The 22,003-nt window shown below is 45.0% G+C and overlaps 1 protein-coding gene and 1 non-coding gene across 2 annotated transcripts in view; one reads left to right on the top strand and one right to left on the bottom strand.

The window, feature by feature from the left end:
- The window catches only part of LOC122424389 (skin secretory protein xP2-like), a 60,467-nt gene that overhangs the window by 33,856 nt on the left and 4,608 nt on the right, over positions 1 to 22,003 (top strand). The gene's annotated exons all lie outside the window — the stretch shown is intronic.
- On the bottom strand, positions 5,144 to 5,250 carry LOC122425255. Its single transcript, XR_006264790.1, has one exon. It is a non-coding gene; the product is annotated as a U6 spliceosomal RNA (small nuclear RNA).

The following is a 22,003-nucleotide window of genomic DNA, read 5'->3' as shown; positions in this document are numbered from 1 at the left end:
ATTTAGAAGCCAGACTCATGCTTGTTTACAGGAACTGTAACACTGTGGGAACTGTTCCAGAGTAGAAGTTTTAAAGGTGGAATCACGTTTAATTCATTTAAACAAAATCTGAAGGTTTGCTGTGAGGTTGGGGATAGCTCTGGGCCTAATCTGGGGTAAGGGAGACCAGACACCCTTTGCCTAATGCTGTTGCTTAAAGTGAGGACAGGGCCTCTGAGGTCTCTGCAACTGAGGTTCACTGCCTTGGTTGGTTCAGTGCCTGACTGGGCCTCACATCTCAGCCCAGCCTGCGGTTGTCTTGTGATCCTAAGGCCTTGGCATGCGTCCTCCACCCTTAGTCAGGACTCCTTCACCTGGGAGGGTTAGAAATCAGGCCATTATGTTTTTTTTTATTTTTATTTTTTGGCCGCACCACTCGGCTTGCGGGATCTTAGTTTCCCTGACCAGGGTTTGAACCCTGGTCCACTGCAGTGAAAGCGCTGAATCCTATCCACGGGGCCACCAGGGAATTCCCAGGCCTTTGTGTTTAATAAATTGAAATACTGCATAGTGTACTGTTTATTCAGACATTCTTCAGAATCAGCCCCATGTTCCAGGGCCATCGTTGTCATTGCCCATTACGTATAAAGGTAATTTTAAAAAATCTGTTCATTGGAGCTTTTCAGTTGTGTGAACTTCAGATAATTGAACGGTTTAGTGTGTCCTGTAAGTGGAGCGCTTGTGCTTCCCCATCTCCGAGCCTGCAGAGATTAGTCCTCTTTCCCTGTCGTCCTCCCTTCCATGCCAGGCCAGTACCTAAGCCAGTAATGTGTGTTCTGGGGCAGCGGTCTCCAAATTGAATGGCAAACAGGTAAGAAACTGGGGCCTCAGTTGGGTAGCAGATGCCAAATTTGAAACTGGAAGCATTGTGTTTTGATTGAGCAACTATTACAGTTGTGTTCCTTTTTATAGATTCAGATCTGTCATAGAGCACATTTGGAAAAAAAAAATCACACATAATTTTGCACCAATCCAAAACTCCTAAGAGAGCCCCTCAGAAGGCTATAACTTGGGAAGGCAGGGTGGAGTTAGCCAGCTCCACCAGCTGATGTAGATTCTGGTCGGTTCCCTCTGTGCTACCTTGTCCGGCTGCTTGTACAAGACCTTCCTCCTTTAGAGGAGTTTGTGGCTCATCTAACAGGCCCAGAGGATAAACCAGCTCTTGCTGGAGTTCCCACTCCTAGGAAGATGGAATTCAGAGGATGTCTGCTGCATGCTTGGAGCCTGTCTGACGGGAGAAGATGGAGCAATGTGTTCAGAGTTGTTACCTTTGGATTTAGGCTAAAAGGTACAGTGTCTGCTGGAATTTCAGTACTTGTTTCAGGAAGAAGAAATAAAAATGTATTGCCCAAAGACTAACTTCCCATCATAAATCCATAAAACACTAAGTCATATTTCTGGCGCTAATTGATTAGTTTTTTTCCTCCTTTCCAGTAAATGTATGCTTTTTGGTGATCAATTCTGGTATTTTCTGAGGACCTTAAAATAACTTTTTCTTGCTCATTAGGATTGCCTTTTCCCCTTCTAGTCCTGTGTTCTGTACTGCCTGGTGACACCCCAGTGGCTCATTTGGAAGCCTTTTGTGGTTTGCAGCTGTCCTGTGGCCTCTGTTAAGATAGCCCACTTAGGATGTGCCCAACTGTTGAATGATTAAATCTGTAGGTTCCATCAGAAGCAGGGAGTAATCAGTTACATCCAGACTCACAGGAATTAAAAGGAGGCTCCAAATCAAAAACACCTATCTCAGGTAGGGCTCTAAGGGGCATGGCATCATCCCTATGCTGGAGTTCAGTGTGTTGGTGTCTTAGAGATGCATTTGGCCTGAAATTACCTGTTGATTTCATACAATGGCTTCATTATGGTCCCCAGGTATCAGCATCAGCCTGGGAGCTTGTCTAAAATGCACTTTCTTGGGCCTTACTCCAGACCACAGAAGCTCAGGCTTGGGGCCCAGCAGACTGTATTTTCACACGCCCCTCAGAAGCTTCTGGGGCTTCCCACATGGCACTATGGTAAAGAACCTGGCTGCTGATGCAGGAGACACAAGAGACACAGTTTCAACCTCTGGGTCTGGAAGATCCTTTGGAGTAGGACATGGCAACCCACTCCAGTATTTTTGTCTGGAGAATCCCATGGACAGAGGAGCCTGGTGGGCTTCAGTCCACAGGGTTGCAAAGAGTCAGACATGACTGAGTGCCCACACACACACACAAACACACACACACCCCAGAAGCTTCTAATGCATGCTGACTGGTCCAGATGATCTTGTAGACACACAGAGAAGTCAGCTGTTGTTGGTTTGGGGTTTAGTCCCAGAAAACCTGGCAAGCTGTCCCCTCAGAGAGCTGTAATCTCATCTGAGGACTCCTGAGGGAAATGGCCCTGGAACATCACTGCCTAAGGCTTCTTATGCCATTGTTGAGCAACTTCAGCCTCTGATTTAGGAAAGTAGCCAAGTGGACCCAAAGCATGATTAAATCTTCAAGGAAAAAATAACTTGTCTTATTGTACATTATGTGAGGAACTAACAAGGCCTATGCATGTGGATACTAGCGATAAGAATAGCTGGCATTCTGGGGGTTCCTGCCAGTCTTTATTCTGTGCATATGGGTACGGGATGTGTGTTTAACCCAGCCGAGTTCACACTGTATGCATTGTTCTCCATTGTCTTCCTCCGACCCTCCCCCCATCACAGAAGAGCCCCAGACACCAGTGTGCTAAGGACTGGGGTGGCCAGGAGCCCCAGGATTTAAGTTCCAGTTATCAGAAATCCCTGCACTGTGAGAAAATTGGGGGCTGGGTGCGCAGGCCCTCAAGGAGTCATTTTTCCCTTGGCATTTGGAGCGGTCGGTGGGCCTAGCTCCCTTCAAGCCTTCTGCAAAGGGGGAAAGGCAGGGGGAGCTGGCTGACCGGCCACTCTACTGCCATTTAGATTCCCTGACTCTGCAAGCCGGCTGAATGTTGCTTTTTCATGTGCTGCCCGGAATAAAGCCATCAGATTCTTTCCTCCCCAACAATGGCCGTTTTTATGAGTTCTTGCTTCTCCCAGGCAATGCCCCACACAATGAAGTCTTTTCTTTTCCATTTGTTTAAGCTGGTGGACCTTATGGACCCTGTCTGATTGACTTTTAGTGAATGTTTACAGTTCGTGCAGTGTGATAACTGAACTCATCCTTTGCATGTAGAGAAAGAAAGAGTGGGTGATGACCCCCCCTGCTCACCATTCCTGGGAAAAAAAACCCAGAAAACTCCAAATACTCTGTGAGACAGGAAATATCACAGTTCCATTCAGAATTAGGGGTCACTCTGTTGGTGGCAAAGGAAGAGGGTAAAAGAGGACCCTTGGGGCCACTGGTTGCTTTGGGGGGAGCTGGAGAGCTTCTCCTCTTCATGGGGGAGCTGGGTGTACTGTGCTTAGGTCTCCGTTCTGTGGTATAGTCTCCTTTCTTCCTGGACCCAGGGGAAAACCGAAGAAATCTTTGTCAGAGGAGCCACTGCCTCCCCACCACCACCCCCAGGATCCAGGCCCAGAGGGGTCCCTGCCAAGGGTCTGCTCTGAGTCAGGTTCACACCGACCAGGCTTGACCTGGCTGGTCAGGTAAGCAGGCCTCAATGAGCCCGAGCAGAGAAGTATTGCAAATCCAGGGACGCTGCCTTCCCTCCCTCATTAACTTGTCTTCACTGAGTGAAATGAAACTCTGCTGAGGGTCCCCTTTGCTTTTTTAATGACCAGTGATAGACTGCTCATCTCACTCTAGGTAGGAACCAAAATCTCTCTCCCTGCAGACAGCCTGCCCTACCCTGACACTTAGGTAGGGTGTGATGAAAGTTACTGGGACACTGAAAGGTCTGCTTTCCATTTTCTTAGAATTTTCTCTGAACACTCGGGTTCTTCCTGAATCTTCCTTCTGTCCTCTAAGACCAGTTTTGTGGGTGTTGAGGATACAGAGGAGGCCACGACCTGTCCTTAGGAAGCTGACATCGATGTGTGTGTGCGTGTCTGTGTATGTGTATAGAACTTGTGTGTCTGTAATAGTAACAGTAACGGCTGTTTATCGAGGGCTCGTATGTCCAGTTACTGTCCTGAGTACCAGGTCAGAGCCATCAATGAATCGCTTGGAGTGAATGACCTCCTTTGCCCTTTGTCTGAAGCGTCGGGCCTGCTGGTTTCATGGCCCACCCTGCCATCCTGCTGTGTCCTGGTCTCCAGCCTGGTACAGCCAGATAACATACTTACAGTGAGAGCCTTGCAGGATGGAATCAGGAGTCTGGGTTTTATTTTAGCCATGATGGGGAGCTGTGGGAAGATTTAAGCAGGAGGGTCTGAAATAACTCAGCCCAGGTCACCTGCTCGCCAGTTGTATAGCAAGTCCCATTCCTCACCTAGTGGCTGGAAGAAGAGCATCATTATCTGGAAGACCCCATTATTTCCTATCAAAATGGCCTTCTGCTGTTTTATCACCATCATACCTGTTCCCAGCATGGTTAAAATATTTGAAAGGATGTTACAGTTTATGCACGGTACTAAGTGGAGGTGACTTGGTTATTTTATTCACTGAAGCAAATACAGCCAAGTCAGCAAGTGGTCAGTCATTCCCTGTCTCATAGATTAATCATTGATATGATTATCTTTGAACATTCATTCATCACACATCAGCTGTGGATACCCAAAGCCATAGACTTATGGGAAAATACTTATTTTTCATATTTTCATTCAGAGTAACAGGCTTTTTTTTTTTGCATCCATTTATGTATAGAGTTGTGTGACCACCACCAATATACAGAATAGTTCTGTCACTCCTAAGAAACTTTCTTGTGCCTGTCTCCTTGCTGTTACCCACTTCCCATAGAATTTTTTTTTTAATCTTTATTGAATTTGTTATGATATCATTTCTGTTTTATGTTTTGGGGTTTTTTGGCCACGAGGCATGTGGATCTTAGCTTCCTGACCAGGGATCGAATATGCACCCCCTGCATTGAGACTCGAAGTCTTAACCACTGAATCACCAGGGAAGTCCCTCCCAAATACTTTTAATTTATTTATTTTTTTTATTTTTGTCTTTTTTTAAGAAGTCAACACACTTTTATTAAACGACTGCAAAGTAAAAATATGGAACACTTCACGAATTTGCATGTCATCCTTGCGCAGGGGCCATGCTAATCTTCTCTGTATCGTTCCAATTTTAGTGTATGTGCTGCCGAAGCGAGCACCCAAATACTTTTTAAAAAGCTTTTTTAAAAAGGCTCTATTGAGATATAACTCATATACTATACAGTTCACCCCTTTAGAGTACAGAATTCACTCATATACCATACAAATCACCCCTTTAATGTATAGAATTCACTGGTTTTTAGTGTATTCATAGAGTTTTGCGGCCATCACCATAATCAATTTTGAAGGCTTTCATCACCCCAAAAAGAAACCCCATACCCATTACCATTACTCCATATTTCCCCCAACCCCCCAACCCCAGGCAACCACTGATCTACTTTGTTTTCTTGGATTTGCCTATTCTGGACATTTTTATGTAGATGGAATCATATAACATGTGGTCCTTTGTGTCTGACTCCTTTCACATAGCATGACGTTTTCAAAGTTCATCCGTGTTCTAGCCTGGATCAGTACTTCATTCCTTTTTTATTGCCATATCATATTCCACATGTGGATGTATACCATGGTTTATTTATCCATTTATAAGCTAATGAACTTTTGGATAGTTTATACTTTGGGGCTCCTATAAATAATGCTGCTGTGAACACTCATAGACAAGGTTTTGAGTGGACATAGGTTTTCATTTCTCTTGGTTAGATTGGAAGGACTGGAGTTGCTAGATAACATGATGACCTTTTGAGGAAATGCCACACTACTTTCCAAAGTGGCTGCACTGTTTTACTTTTTTTTTAAAAAATATGTATTTATCTGGCTGCGCTGCATCTTAGTTGCAGCATGCAGGATCTTTGATCTTCACTGCAGTGTGTAGGCTCTTCAGTTGCAGCATGTGAAATCTTTAGTTGCGGTATGTGGGGTCTAGTTCCCTAAACAGGAATTGAACCCAAGCACCCTGCATTGGGAGTGTGAAGTTTTAGCCACTGGACAACCAGGGTAGTCCACATTTACTTTTTTCAACAAGCACTGTATGAGGGTTTCAATTTGTCCATGTCCTTACCAACACTTGTTATTATGTCTTTTTTGTTTGCATTATCATAGTGGGTGTGAATTAGTGTCTCACTGTGGGTTTGATTTGCTTTTCCCTGATGGCTGCTGATATTGGACATTTTTCCATGCATTTATTGGCCATTTGTGTCACACAAACTTCTGAAATTATTTTATTTAATTGAAATATATCTTGGGCTAAGTATTCTGTAATACATGCTTACAGTATTTCAACATAAATGTAAATATACCCTTGTATCTCATATTATTGATTTTAAAAATTAGTTAGTATACTCATTAACTGACATTAAATAGATTATTTCACCCAGGGGAGTATTAGAAGTTGTAAAATCAAAAACATTCTTTTTTGTTCCACTCACTCAGAAATCTTGTAGAAACTAGGTAAGAAATCTTGCTTTTTAACATCCCAGTTGCAACATAATAGTATGCGTTTTTCACACTATTAAGCTTTAAATGTGTGCCACTTGAGGATATAACATTGAGTACCTGGGATTTCTTTTTTCAAAAAATCACAAGTCCTTAATCTTTTCTGGCCTTCATTATAATAATAGACTGCTCTGTATCCCTTCTAACATACTTCAACATCAATTTTTCTGTTTCCCGTACTCAGGTTTTAAAAATAAGAATCTCATGTGAGAGACAAAGTTAAATACCAAAATTGCCTCAGTCAGAGGAGCAAGTTTTATATGGATTTGAACCAACCTGTAACCTGAGTCACACACAGCTGCTATTATTAGGACCGGGCCTGGTGAAGGGCACCTTCTACTGCCTCAACCAATTCAGACGGAGCAGCTTCCGTCAGCAGTGACCAGGGAAGTGAGGCACTGGTGCACTTTAAAATCACTCTGAAACAGTAATTTACTCTCTGGTATTTAGACTGGGATATCCAGTGCTACTTTTAAGTATCAGGGAAATGGAATAGTCCTATGTAAATATGGCTGTACCCTAACTTTCAAGACAGCTAGAATCTAATTCTGGGCAAGAGTTTTCTAGACATGGACTGTCAGCAGACTCACTACTTGAATGAATGAATGAACAAATGAATGAGTGAATGAATGATGGGAGTAGCAAAAACTGATTGCCAACTCACATATCCATCTTCTACCTTTTTCCTAATGGAATCCAGATTTTGTTCCACTTTTCAGCTTCCTCCTTAGCCACATGTGGGGCTATGGGAGGGGAAGTGATGGGCTGGCATTGGTTGGTCCAGGCCCATCACCGTGGTCCCATTCCTCCCTACCTCCTCACCCCCATCCCCCTACCTCTTCACCCCCACTCCAATCCCCCTACCCCACTCCTCACCTCTTCACTGCCATTCCCCCATCTCTCACCCCAGCCCCCCACCTCTTCACCCCCACCCCAGCTCTCCATACCTACCTCTTCATCCCATCTTCCACCCCCATTGACCATTACCACCCCACCCCCATCCCCCACCTCTTCACCCCACCCCAGCCCCCCATCCCTACCTCTTCATCCCATCTCCCACCCCCAGTGATCATCACCACCCCACCCCCAACCTCTTCACTCCACCCCCACTAACCATCACCCCCCACCCTCTCCCCACCACCACCACCCCCACTGACCATCACCCCACCCCCTGCCCCCACTGACCATCACCCCACCCCCTGCCCCCACTGACCATCCCCCTCCCACTCCCCACCACCAGGGGCCATGACTTTGACACTGCCATTGCAGTTAGGACCGGTCTGCTTCTGTCTCCTGAGGAAGGTGCTTCTCCTGTGGGTGCGAAGGAGGCTCGTGAAGACTGCCCCTCTCCTTCCCCTGGGCAGTGTCACGTCTGCGTTTGTTGGCCCTTTGCGTCCGGGAGAATGGAGGCGGGGAGGTGGTGACAATGTGGGAAGGCTTCAGAGCATGGTCAGCAGCTGACTGCCTGTCCTGCCCGGCTCCACTTCAGTCTCACCAGGGTGCAGCTGCAGACGATCCCCCGGGAAGGAGAAGCCACCTTCATGTTAGATAGTCACAGAATGTCGGGTATGTTTTGCGGTCCTTTGGGAACCTGATCAGCTTCATTTCAGGGCTAGATACACTGACCCTCTGAAGGAGTTGATGACTTACGCAGGAGGCAGCTTTGGAAACTAGAAGGATATGCTTCAGGCCTTCACGTTGACCTAAAGTTTCTTTATTTATTTTTTTAATCTCTTTCTTATGGTATAATTTTAGATTTACAAAAAAATTGCAAAGAGCGGTCAGAGAGTTCCCACACACCCTTGATCCAGCCTCCCCTGGTGATAGCATCTTACATAACTATTGACCTCCAGTGATGGGTTTATGTGTACATACGCAGGCAGAGAGAGACACATTCACACACACACATATGGGGTATGAGGGAGGCAGCTCTGTTATCTGTTGGTCCTTTGATAGCCCATCACAGTCACACCCCCGGGTACATTGTGGACTCTGGCCATGACAAGAGCAGGCGAGGAGCTACTTTGAAGCTCAAGTTCCAAAGCAGGAGATACGGGGAGAACAGTCAGCTGCCTGGGAGTGCTCTGGGTAGCATGTGAACTCAGCGCCACTTGAACTTTATTTAGTAGAGGCCTGGCCCAAGATCCTTAATATAGACATCCCAGCTATCATGTGAGAATTCCATTCTGCTCTAGTACAAGTACAAGGGAATTTGGGAATGTTTGCTTCTTTCTGCTTGTCTCAGGCTAAGTCATCTTACTCCTTTCCCTTCTGATATCTGAGTCAGGAGACCCACAATCTGTATCCATTTATTAATTTATGAATCAGAAGCAACATGTTCATCGATCCATCAATCCACCACCCTTCCATCCGTTTGCCTGGATTTTAGCTTTATTTATTTCGCTCTGGATGTGGTCCAGACTGCTTTGGAAGGGGACATTCAATCCAGATGATAACAGCCGTTGGCACGCACTCTGGGGCTTAGGAGGGAACCCGCACCCTTCTAACGCCGTCTCTCCAGGGTGCAGCTGTCTCTCCTGGAGACTAGGGACAGTTGTTCCTGGCGAGGGCCACCCTGCTGTGGGAAAAGAGGACGTTGAAATTGCGAGAGGAGCCGTGGCCGGGATCCTGCTCACGTGGGTGCTGCAGGAGAATCCTACAGTGGACAAGGTTTTGACAGTGGACAAATCACCCACCTTCTGATATATCCACTTTCCTCTGGATGAATGGAATTTTCCAAAAGCGGGAGTAGACCACTGCCAGCTATTGATGTAGAAATCTTATTTTCTTAGAGGACTATTGGTATTACAAAGTGCTGCCCCATTAGGGGAGATGCAAACAAAATACTTTAATGCTTTAAATTCCTTTGGGCTAAGGATAGTTGTGTTTTTTTTTTTTTTTGAATTTTTGAATACATTTTCCCCCCATCAGGGTCAATTTTAAAAAGGTAAAGCTTGCATTCCCATGTTAAAAAAAATTCCAGTTATACCTTTAGCATTAAAAAAATATGTAAATATGTACTTGTCTCAGAGACTGTTTTTTGGCTAAGCTCTTGGAAGCCACAAAACCAGCTTAAATGCAGTAAGATTTTACTGCTGTGCCACTGAACAAACTTTCTGTTTGAGTCATCACACTTTTGAGGCTTGCTTATTTTGTTTTTTGTTTTTTTTTTCACTGACCACGTATGCTGCTTGTTTGTGAAAAACCATTTGTGTGCATACTGTCTGTATGCCTCAAAACAAGATAGTTTGCTATTGAGAAAGGGCAGAATAGGGCCAGGTCTCTAACAAAGACTGTTCAGTCTTCCGTGAAATATAATTTTCATCAGTGAAGGTTCCATTTCATTGGAGAACAGTGGTGGATGGTCATTCTGTCCTGCTAGCTAGGTTTTCCGGGGACCCCCCCCCCCACCCCCGCAAAGGAATTGTTCTCCAGGTCCTGTGGGCTAGAACTAAGGCATATTTGTCTTACTGAGGGAGGGGGCTATGCACTTTCTTGTGTATCCCTGCCTACAAGCACCTCTGGAAGATAAATGGCATTATCTCTACGTTTTAGATGTAGAATGTAACCTCAGAAAGTTGAAGAAACTCAACTGAGGTCACATGGGTAGTGAGTAGTGAAGTCAGAATTCCAGGCCTGATTGTCCAATTTCAAATCCAACACTCATTCTCTTAGACCAGGGCTCAACAAATCACGTTCTGTAGGCCAACTCCATCCTTCTGATCTGTTGTTGTAAATAGAGTTTTATTGGGACACAGCCATACCCATTTGTTTGCATATTATCTCTGGCTTCTTTTGGAGAAGGAAATGGCAACCCACTCCAGTACTCTTGCCTAGAGAATCCTGTGGATGGAGGAGCCTGGTGGGCTGCTGTCCATGGGGTCGCACAGAGTCGGACACGACCGAAGTGACTTAGCAGCAGCCGCAGCAGCCTGCTTCTTTCCTGCTTCTGTGACAGAGTTGAGTAGTTGTGCAGAGACCGTACTGCTTTCAAAACCTGAGATACTCGCTTCCTTTTCTTTTACAAAAAAAAAGTTTGTCAACCCTTGTCCTTGACCGTGAGCTGAAGAAGCATTCAGATTCTCTGTGCTATCAGACTTTTCTTCCAGGAAAGCTGTTGTGACGCTGTGAGTTCTTGCTCTTTGGAAAGAGTGTGAACCATGTGGTAAACACAGAGAAGGCAGACAGGAGCCGCACAGCTGTGCCTTATTGTCTAAGGGGAAGGTTGATATCTCGCCCTGAGCTGGGCTACAGATTGTTGCCACACGCCAGTGGAAAAGTGGAGTCTGTATCTTTTCCCTTTGAATCTGGGGTGGCCTTGGGACTTACTGGTACCAATAGATTGTAGCAGAAGTGACACAGTGTAACTCTCAAGACCAAGTTTAAAGAGATCTGTGAATTCTGCCTCATACTTTGAACACTCCTGCCTCCACTGGAGAAGCCCAGTGATGGAAACGACACGTTTCCACCTGATAGAGGTCCCAGTCTTGCCGGGATCACTGCCACATTACTGGACACGTGAGGGAACTCATTTAAAATGCTCTGACCCTTGTTATCACCTGATCGACTTCGTGAGGGACCCCAAGTGAGACCAGCAGAAAGACCGTCCAGTTGGGCCTCTGCCACACCCACAGAAATGTGAGAGTCACTGTTTGTTTTTTTTTAGCGCCTATATTTGGCAGTGGTTTGCTGTTTCATGATAGATAACTGAAACACCCCAAGACCAAGGTGAGATAGGACCTGGGGGACATGCCACAGAACCCTTCTGGACTGGGTAGTGATACGTCAGAAAAAAATGAATTCTGTCACAGTCAGTCCCAAGTCAGTCAGGAAGACTTTTAGTTGTAACACTGAACTTGTTGAATTACCCGAGTGTAATTCCTAAGAACTCTTAGGATGTTGTCAACTGGATCTGGGAAGCTACCACGTGATTCTAGACTAATAAGGGCCGGATGTATCTTGCTTTCTTATGGACTTATCATGAAAAAGCAAAAAAATTATCAGTTTAAGAAGCTTTCAGAATGTTTCCTAAAATACTGAAATCAAAATATTTGTGCAAGACTGCTTAGAAATGAAAACGCTGTTCTGAAAATGAACTATGAATTGATTTTACCTTAGAATATTAAGGGTACAACTTCAATGGGTTAAGTAGCCACATTTTTTGCAGTAGTTCTTTTGGGTGAAGGCTGTTTATTTTGCTGCTGTTTGATTCTAATCAGAGGTCACAGAACTATGGAAGTTCTGAAGTAGATTTTAAAACATGTGCCTTTCTGTACATCTCTATTGGTGGTGCTGGTTTATACTGAGAATTCCTGGCCTCTGGGCCATGAAGCGCTCACATCAGAGCCCAGGGTTTCCTTTAACTCACTGAGTATCTCAGGATGAACTTTGCAGCTGAGACAACGTCTGCCATGCTGGATTATTTGCCTCCTGGATGCAGGCCGAGCTCTTTTTAGCACGAGGTACAAGACCAGGGCCACCTTAGTGTGCAGTTACATAGATTACAGTGTGAGCGGCAGCAGTGTGGAGCTGTGTGCTCAAGTAGCCTGTGTCTGCCCGCTCCTCTCCAGCTTTACCCCCCGAATCTTAAGTTCCACCCATGTTGAACTTTTTTAGGGTTTTCTTTTGGCTTCTGCCAAAAATGCCTTCCCTGCCCTTCTAACTAAACTAACAACCCTCAAATCTTGTTCTAAACACCACCAATATATTTACACATTGTACCTCAAATAATTTAAAAATTGGCTGTACTTACGCTACTACATGAATATTTCTTGGAAGGACTGATGCTGAAGCTCCAATACAGTGGCCAGCTGATGCGAAGAGCAGGATCATTGGAAAAGACCCTGATGCTGGGAAAGATTGAAGGCAGGAGGAGAAGGGGGAGATAGAGGATGAGAGGGTTGAATGGCATCATTGATTCAATGGACATGAGTTTGAGCAAACTGTGGGAGATAGTGAAGGACGGGGAAGCCCGGTATGCTGCAGTCCGTGGGGTTGGAGAGTAGGACACAACTGGGCGAAACTGAACGACAGTACCACTACCATCAACACACCTACTAAATAAAATTCAAAATTTACTATTTGCAGTTCTTTTTTACCCATAAAGAATGTATCTCATCAAGTCAGTGTAGAGTATTGTGTGCAAGAGTGTCACTGACACTTTTTTCCTGATTTTTTTTTTTTTTTGATTAATGCTTTCTTTTCTTCTGTGTGCTAAGGTCGCTAAGGTTGTTACCATTTGCCTTGTGGTTATGTTCACCTCTTTCTGTTTGCATGCAATATTAGAGTCTCCATCTTCATTGACTTAATTAAAATTTTAGATTATGTAAAACATTAACATGCTCCAAAGTCCAAAGTATAGGAAAAGCTATACCCAAAGGTGGCTCATTACATTCTTAATTCTTTCACCGTATTCCTACCCACTCCCAAAGGGAATCCATTAACAGTTGTTAGTTTATCCTGTGTTTCTTTTTGTAAAAACAAATAGCTACTTGAAGTGTGAAGTGTGAAGTCACTCAGTTGTGTCCAACTCTTTGCCACCCCATGGACTGTAGCCCACCAGGCTCCTCTGTCCATGGGATTTTCCAGGCAAGAATACTGGAGTGGGTTGCCACTACTTATGTGTGAATATTTTGTTTCCCTTTGTCCTTGTAGAGAAAGTAATAATGTTTTCATGTTTTTCTTCTTCACATAACAGTATATTCCAGAGACTGTTCTAGAATGTGTTTATGGGGCTCTTCCTGCTATATTTTTCTTTACTGTTGCATAGTATTCCATTGTTTGGTTGAATGAACTCCTATATAGAAACATTGAGATTGCTTCCAGTATTTAACTCTTACAATTAATTTGTGACATAATGAAGAACTTTGTGTGATTTTTTTTAAAATTTTTTTTAATTTGTGTGATTTTTAAATGTTTGCCTATGTTTTACCTATACCTTTTTCCACTTACTTCTGAGTATTATACTTTGCTGTCTTACTTGGCATTTTATCTTCCATTGCATCTTCTAAAAGTGGGAGGAAGATCTAAACAAACATTTCTCCAGAGAAGACATACAGATGGCCAACAAACACATGAGAAGATGCTCAACATTGCTTATTATTAGAGAAATACAAATCAAAACAACAATGAGGTATCACCTCGCACTGGTCAGAATGGTCATCCTCAAAGAATCTACAAACAATAAATGCTGGAAAGGGTGTGGAGAAAAGGGACTTTCTTGTCCTGTTGATGGGAATGTAAATTGACAGAGCCACTGTAGAGACAGTATGGAGATTTGTTAGAAAACTAGGAATAAAATCACCATGACCCAGCAATCCCACTACTGTGCATATACCCAGAGAAAACCATAATTGAAAAGGACACATGCCCCAGTGTCCATAGCAGCACTGTTTTGTGCTATATTTATCTGGCTTAGATGTCAGTGTTATATTTGCTTAATAAGAAATTGATTTTTTTTTCATTCCCTATACTCTGAAACAATTTAACTGTAATTGGAATTATCTAGTCTTTGAGGGTCTAATACAACTCTCTAAAATTCTGACTGTGAACTGAACAGTAAAATTAGCTGGAGAAAAGTCTCATTATGTGAAGCTTAAGGATTTCTTTAAAAAAACTTATATGTTGGGTTGTATGTCACAATTGTATAAGTATAAACAATAAGCTAATTGCAACTTTATCTAAAACCTATCCCTATTCCAGAGATAACTGGAATTTTGCAAAATGATGTATAAAAGAGGGAAATCATTCTGTCTTAGTGGAAGCAAAGATTCCAGGACACTGCCCCTCTTTTTTTCTATAGAACATGCTAGTAGAGGCCAGGTAGGTAACACAAAGGAATGAGACCAGCTGGGTACCCTGTACTAGGGAGCGGTACATGGTACTTTTTAGCTCCTAACCAAGGGTTACTTCTCAGTAAAATCTCAGGAATGTGAGCCTGAAGTTGCCAGCTCTCCAGATTTATCAAGAGAAGCTGAGAAATCCAGATTGTTTTTGGTGTTAACACTTAATGATTTTTAAGACTTGGCAATTAGTTCAAAAAATTGAAAGCACAGTGTAGGCAAAACATAACACAGTTGTAAAAGTGTGACCCCATCAGTTTCCTGAGGTCATGCAGGTGGTGTCATTTTGATGTTGAGCATCAAACATCTTAGCTGGGTCTGCTGTTCAACTTTCATTTGTGAAGAAGAAGCTGTGAGGTGTGTTAGACCCGCCACAGCTGTCGAGAGGTGCTGCTTGCTCTGTGTTGGAAAGATGATGGGGGGAGAGAGAACATGACTTGATAAATAAAGTTGCATGTGGGTATTGGTCCCTCTGAGCAAGGTCATGAGCAGGCAGAAGTGGTGCCTCTGTGCAGCCGGCCTCTAGCAGTTGGCACCCTTGGAAAGTGGTGTCTGGTGGGGACTAGTGAGGCGCCAGCCCTCTTCTGCTTGGGGATGACTCGGTCCTCCCTGCTCCCGCCCCTCCCTCCCCCTCTCCCCCTCCCCTTCCCCCCTCCCCTCCCCCCTCCCCTTCTCCCCTCCCACTCCCCTCCCTCCTCCACTTCCCCTCTCCCCCTCCTCCTCCCCCCTCCCCTCCCCCCTCCCCCTCCCCCCTCCTGCCCCACCCCCGCCCCCCACCATCCCGTTCCTAGCTGGTATGTTTCCTTCTTTCACTTCCTGTCTTGCTGCTGCATTTATACATTGTGCTTGTCATGGTCCCTCACCCTAGGGACCGCCTGCCATCCCACGAAGCTCTGTGACTGAAGGCCCAACTGTAAATTCACTCAGTGAGTGCTTGGCTGTTTTGACCGGTTTCCTAGTAACAGCCTTGTTAATTTCAGTCAGAAAGACTAATTGGGTGGGTTTTTCTTGGAGGGGAGAGTGTGCTTCCTGATTCAGCCCCTTGGTGGCTCTGATCTCTGACCTCATTGCTTCCTAGGATGTTCTTATAGAGAGACTTTTGACTTCTGCTCTCAATACCATGCATTCCTAATTATTTTTGCTACTTCATGAGTAATACCAAGGTCTGCTTGGGTTACTTACTGAAAGTGGATGATAAAAATTGAGCTAAGATGCCCCATTCCTCTCTTGCAGTTTCCACATGCCTGCATCAGTGCTATGTAGGGAATTTGTTCTTTGCTGTCAAGGTGGTTTGAGTCTAGAATCCAACTTCGAATGTGGACCAAGTGGGGCCCGATTGCCTCTTGGGGACTGTTTAGAATTAATAAAATCAGGAATGGGACACCTTTTGACTACACATGTGCCTAAAGTATGAATTGTTAGCCAAATGAACTTTTATGTGGTACAGTTTATCTAGAGGATTAGGAATTTAAGGGTTTTATTTATTGATTGCAGTTAAGCACATTTTATTGCAAAGAACAATATTTGTAGCTAAGTAGCCATGTCCAAGCTGAGATGTTTCTTCTCACTTGATCCTACAGTGAAGTCAGCGTAAGCGACAACTTTTGTTTCCATAGCTGCGGAATCTGTTTTCAAAAACACAAGGCTATGATTTCACTGTAGGTCAGCGCACATGGAGAAGCCGATATGGAAATGGAAAGAATCTTTCTTCAAGACACAATTTAAAACAAAAACTTCCCCCCCCCAAAAAAAAATTAAAAACAAAAAACCCCAAAAACTTCCTGTCTTCCTTTGATGTTTAGATGCAATTTCCCCCTTTAAGTTTTATGGGTTAATTTCAGAGGTTGACCATGAGATGATCCTGGTTGATGGTACTTCTGTCACTCAGGAAGCCTCTCAAACATTTCCTTCTCATTTCCTGATATAATGGCTGACTCAGTGGAAAGCCATTATACTTTTTGGTCACCACCATTGTGAGTAGCCTGTCGTGTAGTTGTGGCTAAGACAGAACAGTAGGGTTGGTTGTGTTCAGTAGGTTTAAGCATAAAGGCCACATCATTTAATTAAGTCTACACTCCAGCTTTTACTGTGTTTCCCAGGCACTGGGGACACAACAGTGAAAAATCAGAAATAAGTCTTTATTTTACTCATTTCTTCCCAAACCATATAAGGAATGGAATACAAATTATGTGTCCTTGGACTTTTTATAAAGCCTGATTGTGGAAAATGCCTGTTGACATAGAGTCCCCATTTCCTCAACAGGTTAACCCCCACTTTCAGAGGGTTTCTGAGCAGAGCTATTATTTATTGAGCATTTGCTAAAGGCTACCTGGGTTCGATCCCTGGGTTGAGAAGATCCCCTGGAGAAGGGAAGGGCTACCCACTCCAGTATTCTGGCCTGGAGTATTCCATGGACTGTATAGTTCATGGGGTCGCAAAGAGTCGGACACGACTGAGCAACTTTCACTTTCACTAGAGGACATTTTGACTGTAGTGTATTAGCTCCTTTCATCCCCATGAGAGCCTTGCACTGTTGGGTATTAATATTACTTCCCATTTTGTAGATGAGAAAACTGAGGCTTAACTGACTTTAACTTGCCTAACATCCCATGGTGACTCATGGCAGCTGTGTCTTTCTGTCCCCGGAGGGGTTGAGCTTGTAGTGGGTGTGCTTTAGGAAATGCAGTTGCACCTGTGTGGCCCGGGTGAGGAAATGTGCTCATATCCAGGCTGTTTAAATGTGTGGGCGGGTCAGATGATGCCGCAGTCAGTGCTGAAGCATGAAGAGGTTGGGGCTGGACCGTCGTGCTGGAGGACAGCCAAGGACCTAATAAGGAGGGGTAACAGACTGTTGGGTGTAGTTCTGTGGATGGGGAAAGGATGCCTGCAGAGATGAAATTCTACTGGAAGTACCCTTCAATTATATTTTATGCATCTTGTTTTTATTAAAACAGAGACACTATATTCTATACACTGTTTTGTGACCTGCCTTTTTCCCCATCCATTCTATCCCAAGCATCTCTTCTTGGCTTGCATGGGTTTCTCTGCAGTGTCTTTAGAAATGGGATATGTGCAGGCCTGTTATATGGTTAGACCATGCTTTATTTTATTGAAATCTGTATTATTAGACAACTTTGTTTTCTGGTTTCTCATTGTGACTTAGTGCTGAAGGGGGAAAGGTCAGTCTCTGCACACAGTTTTGGTTTTTCCTTAGGAAATTATTGTAGAAGTGGAACTGCTTATTTTTGTAAATTAATTAATTTATTTTAATTGGAGGCTAATTACAATATTGTAGTGGTTTTTGCCCGGAGAAGGCAATGGCATCCCACTTCAGTACTCTTGCCTGGAAGATCCCATGGACGGAGGAGCCTGGTGGGCTGCAGTCCATGGGGTCACAAAGAGTCGGACACGACTGAGCGACTTCACTTTCACTGTTCACTTTCATGCATTGGAGAAGGAAATGGCAGCCCACTCCAGTGTTCTTGCCTGGAGAATCCCAGGGACGGCGGAGCCTGATGGGCTGCCGTCTATGGGGTCGCACAGAGTTGGACGCGACTGAAGCGACTTAGCAGCCGCAGCAGCAGCAGTGGTTTTTGCCATACATTCACATGAATCAGTCATGGGTGTACAAAGAATTAATCTCAAAAATATACAAGCAGCTCATGCAGCTCAATACCAGAAAAATAAACGACCCAATTAAAAAATGGGCCAAAGAACTAAACAGACATTTCTCCAAAGAAGACATACAGCTGGCTAACAAACACATGAAAAGATGCTTAATATCACTCATTATCAGAGAAATGCAAATCAAAACCACAATGAGGTACCATCTCATACCAGTCAGAATAGTTGCTATCAAAAAGTCTACAAACAATAAATGCTGGAGAAGGTGCGGAGAAAAGGGAACCTTCTTACACTGTTGGTGGGAATGCAAACTAGTACAGCTGCTATGGAGAACAGTGTGGAGATTCCTTAAAAAACTGGAAATAGAACTGCTGTTCGCTCCAGCAGTCCCACTGCTGGCCATACGCACTGAGGAAACCAGAACTGAAAGAGACACGTGTACCCCAGTGTTCATCGCAGCACTGTTTACAATAGCCAGGACATGGAAGCAACCAAGGTGTCCATTGGCAGATGAATGGATAAGAAAGCTGTGGTACATATACACAATGGAATATTACTCAGCCGTTAAAAAGAATGCATTTGGAACTGCTTTTGATGCACGCTTCTGAGCATGAACCACCTCACAACCTGCATGATCAGCAGCACAGATTATAAGTAGGGGAAAAAGTGTGCAGTGGGATAGATGGCAAAAGAGTGTCTCCTACTTGTTTTCATTTTTGTTTCTCTGATTACTTGTGATTTTTCTCCTGAAAACTACTATTTGAATTTTCTCTCATAATGATTCCCTACATGAGCATTTTTATTGGGGGCGTTAACATTTTTTCAGTATAAAATAATCTTCATACTTTCTTTGAAAGCATTTGTCTTGTAATTGACGTTCTCTTATAATCTTAAATTTTTCTTTTTCATGTAGGATTGCTTTTTTATATCCCACCTGGTTTTTTGAAAAATTTCAGATCTATGTAAGTGGTAAGAGAAGGGTGTGTTGTGTGTGGTATTGCTTCAGTTGTCTCTGACTCTTTGTGACCCTGTGGACCGTAGCCCACTAGGCTCCTCTGCCCACGGTATTTTCCAGGCAAGAAAACTGGAATGGATTGCCATGCCCTCCTCCAAGGGATTTTCCCGACCCAGGGATTGAACCCCTGTCTCCTGCATTGGCAGATGGGTTTTTTTGTTTTTTTTTTTTTACCACTAGCGCCACCATGGAAGCCCAAGAGAAGGATACCATGAACTAAATTGATGTTTGTATTTATTGGTATGTTTGCCATGTGCTAAGGCATTAAACACTCTTGGGTTCAACACCAGCCCCACCTCTAGGTTCTTGGGACTGTGGGGAGAAACCTCCAGCCCCAGTTTCCCTGCCAACAACTGGAGGAGGGGCATGATGCTGGCCCACAGGTCTTGTGAGTTTTAGGTCAGCATTCCCTGGGGTAATGCACCCAGGCCTGGCCGGGCTCACAGTCACAGTCACTGCGATAAATGGGAACCATTCGTGCTCTTTTCCTTGTTGGAGTCATTATGGGTTTTTAAAGTCCAGACGCCACCTGGGGAGTGAGTGCAGTGAAAGCCAGGGCCCAAGGAGGGGTCATGTACAGAGACCTGTTCTCCTCCGTCTCCCTCTCCCACCCTGGCCCCACATTCCTGGGCCTCTTTCTCACTCTGGTTATTGTATTAACTTTATCCTCAAGCGTGACAGCGCTGCAGCCGCTGTTCTGGCTGTACATGGGTTATTACTGACTCTGGCCTCATGCACTTGCCTTGCCCGTGGACCCCAACTCTCTCTCCCCCCATTTCTTGCTCCCCAGACATCCCACACCCCTTCAGAGTGGCAGCGCACACAGCGTGGACTGCAGGACTTCCTTGTTTGGGACATGTAGGTTTTCTCAGGGGACGTTTTCTTTCTTCATAGCAACATCTTTCTAATCTGGAATCACAGAGATTTCCAGCAAGCCACCCCACAGGGGCTTGGGATGAAGTTCCTGTTCTTGCCACCCTGTCTGACTTTGACCAGCCTCTAGTCAAAGGCTGGGCTCCTCCCTGGACTTGGAGATGTGGAGAGGACTCTGCTGCAGATCTGAATTTTCTGATAGGGGGTTAGAATTGGGGCAGGGGGCATATGGCCGGGGATGCTCCAAGAACCATCTCCAGCCTACCTGCCACCCATCAGGCTGGCCTTACATTCCCTGGCTGGCAGAATGAAATGTCCAGAGAGTACTGTTTCCCCCCAGTTTGGCTTGGAAGCACAGAGCAGCCCTGTAGGCATGTTGGGGAGCCTGTCTGCAGAGGAGCATGTGGTTCCTATGGGGAACCTATCTCCTATGTGGGAGATAGTGCTCTCAACATCTTGCTCAGCTTTTAGGGTCTCTTGGGTAACTTATATCTGCACTGGACATGGGCCAGCTGGTCTCCCTGAACTTCCTTTGTGCTGGAAGACACATGAAGGTTCCGTTGGGGACGAAAGAGGAGAGGCTCTACAGCACAGCCTTCCTTCTTGGTCTCCTTTCCCCTGAGTGGGAGCTATTTATGGTGCATTATAAATCTGCTGCCGCCAGCTGGAGAGACCGGGACTGTTACGTAATACTGTTAGAGCATGCTGCCTTTTTATTCTCCTTTTTTCAGAAGATGGGGCAGGGCTTGCAGAAGGCAGGGTAGCTGGGCACTTCTGTTCTGTGGGTTGCAGCAGAATTATTTTTGGAAACCAGGCAATTTGGTCACATGACAGTTTTCATTCAGTGAGACCTGATGGATGAAATAGATTTCTCCTTACTTCTTAGGGATCTGTAGGGGACAGAGGCTTTGCTGGTGGATTTGTTTCTGTCCTTAGCACAGTTTAGAAAGAGAAGGTTGAGGTATGGGACTAAGCTTGGTCAGAGTCATTGCCTTGAGTGACAGAAGTTTTCTTTGAGTGATTCTTGATTTAAAAAAAATAGTGGGGTGGGTGGGGTGGGGTGAGATTCACCTTCAGAGCTGGAGAAGAGTATAGCCTTAAGAATGAAATTTATTTCACATGTGTATGTGGGTGCCTAGGCATGAGAACGTGTGGAAGAGAGAGAGAGAGCAAGGAAGGAAAGACACAGAGGTGCCCCACACGTACGAGGCGCATATATAGGAGCTGCTCATGTGATGGGTGCGCCTATCCGGTGCACGGGTTGGGGGCATGTGACGGGCGCCCATCTCTGCTGCATGGGTCAGCGACACGTGGTGGGGACACGTGGCGAGGGCACGTGAAGGCAGCTGTGCATGTGTCAGGCACACCTCTTGGGTTCATGCGTGAGGTGCAGGTGCTGTATGCACGTGACGGCACAGGTGTTGGTCACACGTGATGGGTACAAGCATGCAGCCCCCATTCCATGCTCAAGTTCTTCCTTCAGTCATTCTGGTCTTAGTCTCCAGCTGTCCCAGCCTCTCCTTTTCTAGGGACCCTCAGGGGTCTCATAGGACTTCACAAAAGGCCACGGTAGCCCTCCTGGAGACCGTAGGGCATCTCCTTTCCTGGGCCTTTGGTTCCCAACATGGCTCTGATTTTCTGGCTGTGAAAGTGAGAGTGAAGTCGCTCAGTCATGTCCGACTCTTTGTGACCCCATGGACTGCAGCCTACCAGGCTCCTCCATCCATGGGATTTTCCAGGCAAGAGTACTGGAGTAGGCTGCCATTTCCTTCTCCAGGGCATCTTCCCATCCCCAGGGATCGAACCCAGGTCTCCTGCATTGCAGACAGACGCTTTACCGTCTGAGCCTCCAGGGAAGCAGTAGTTGCTGATATTAGCTGTTCCAAATCTTACTCACTCTGCGGGTAGTCACATATGCCCTCTCCCAAACTGCTCCTTCCTTGTGCAACGTCGTGGTGTAGCAGTAGTTGAAATTTTTGAGTAAATAAGAAATGCTTACAGTCCTGCTTC

This window comes from Cervus canadensis, chromosome 22 (genome assembly GCF_019320065.1).
Source record: "Cervus canadensis isolate Bull #8, Minnesota chromosome 22, ASM1932006v1, whole genome shotgun sequence".
NCBI lineage: Eukaryota > Metazoa > Chordata > Mammalia > Artiodactyla > Cervidae > Cervus > Cervus canadensis.
This window is presented reverse-complemented; position numbering and strand designations above follow the sequence as displayed.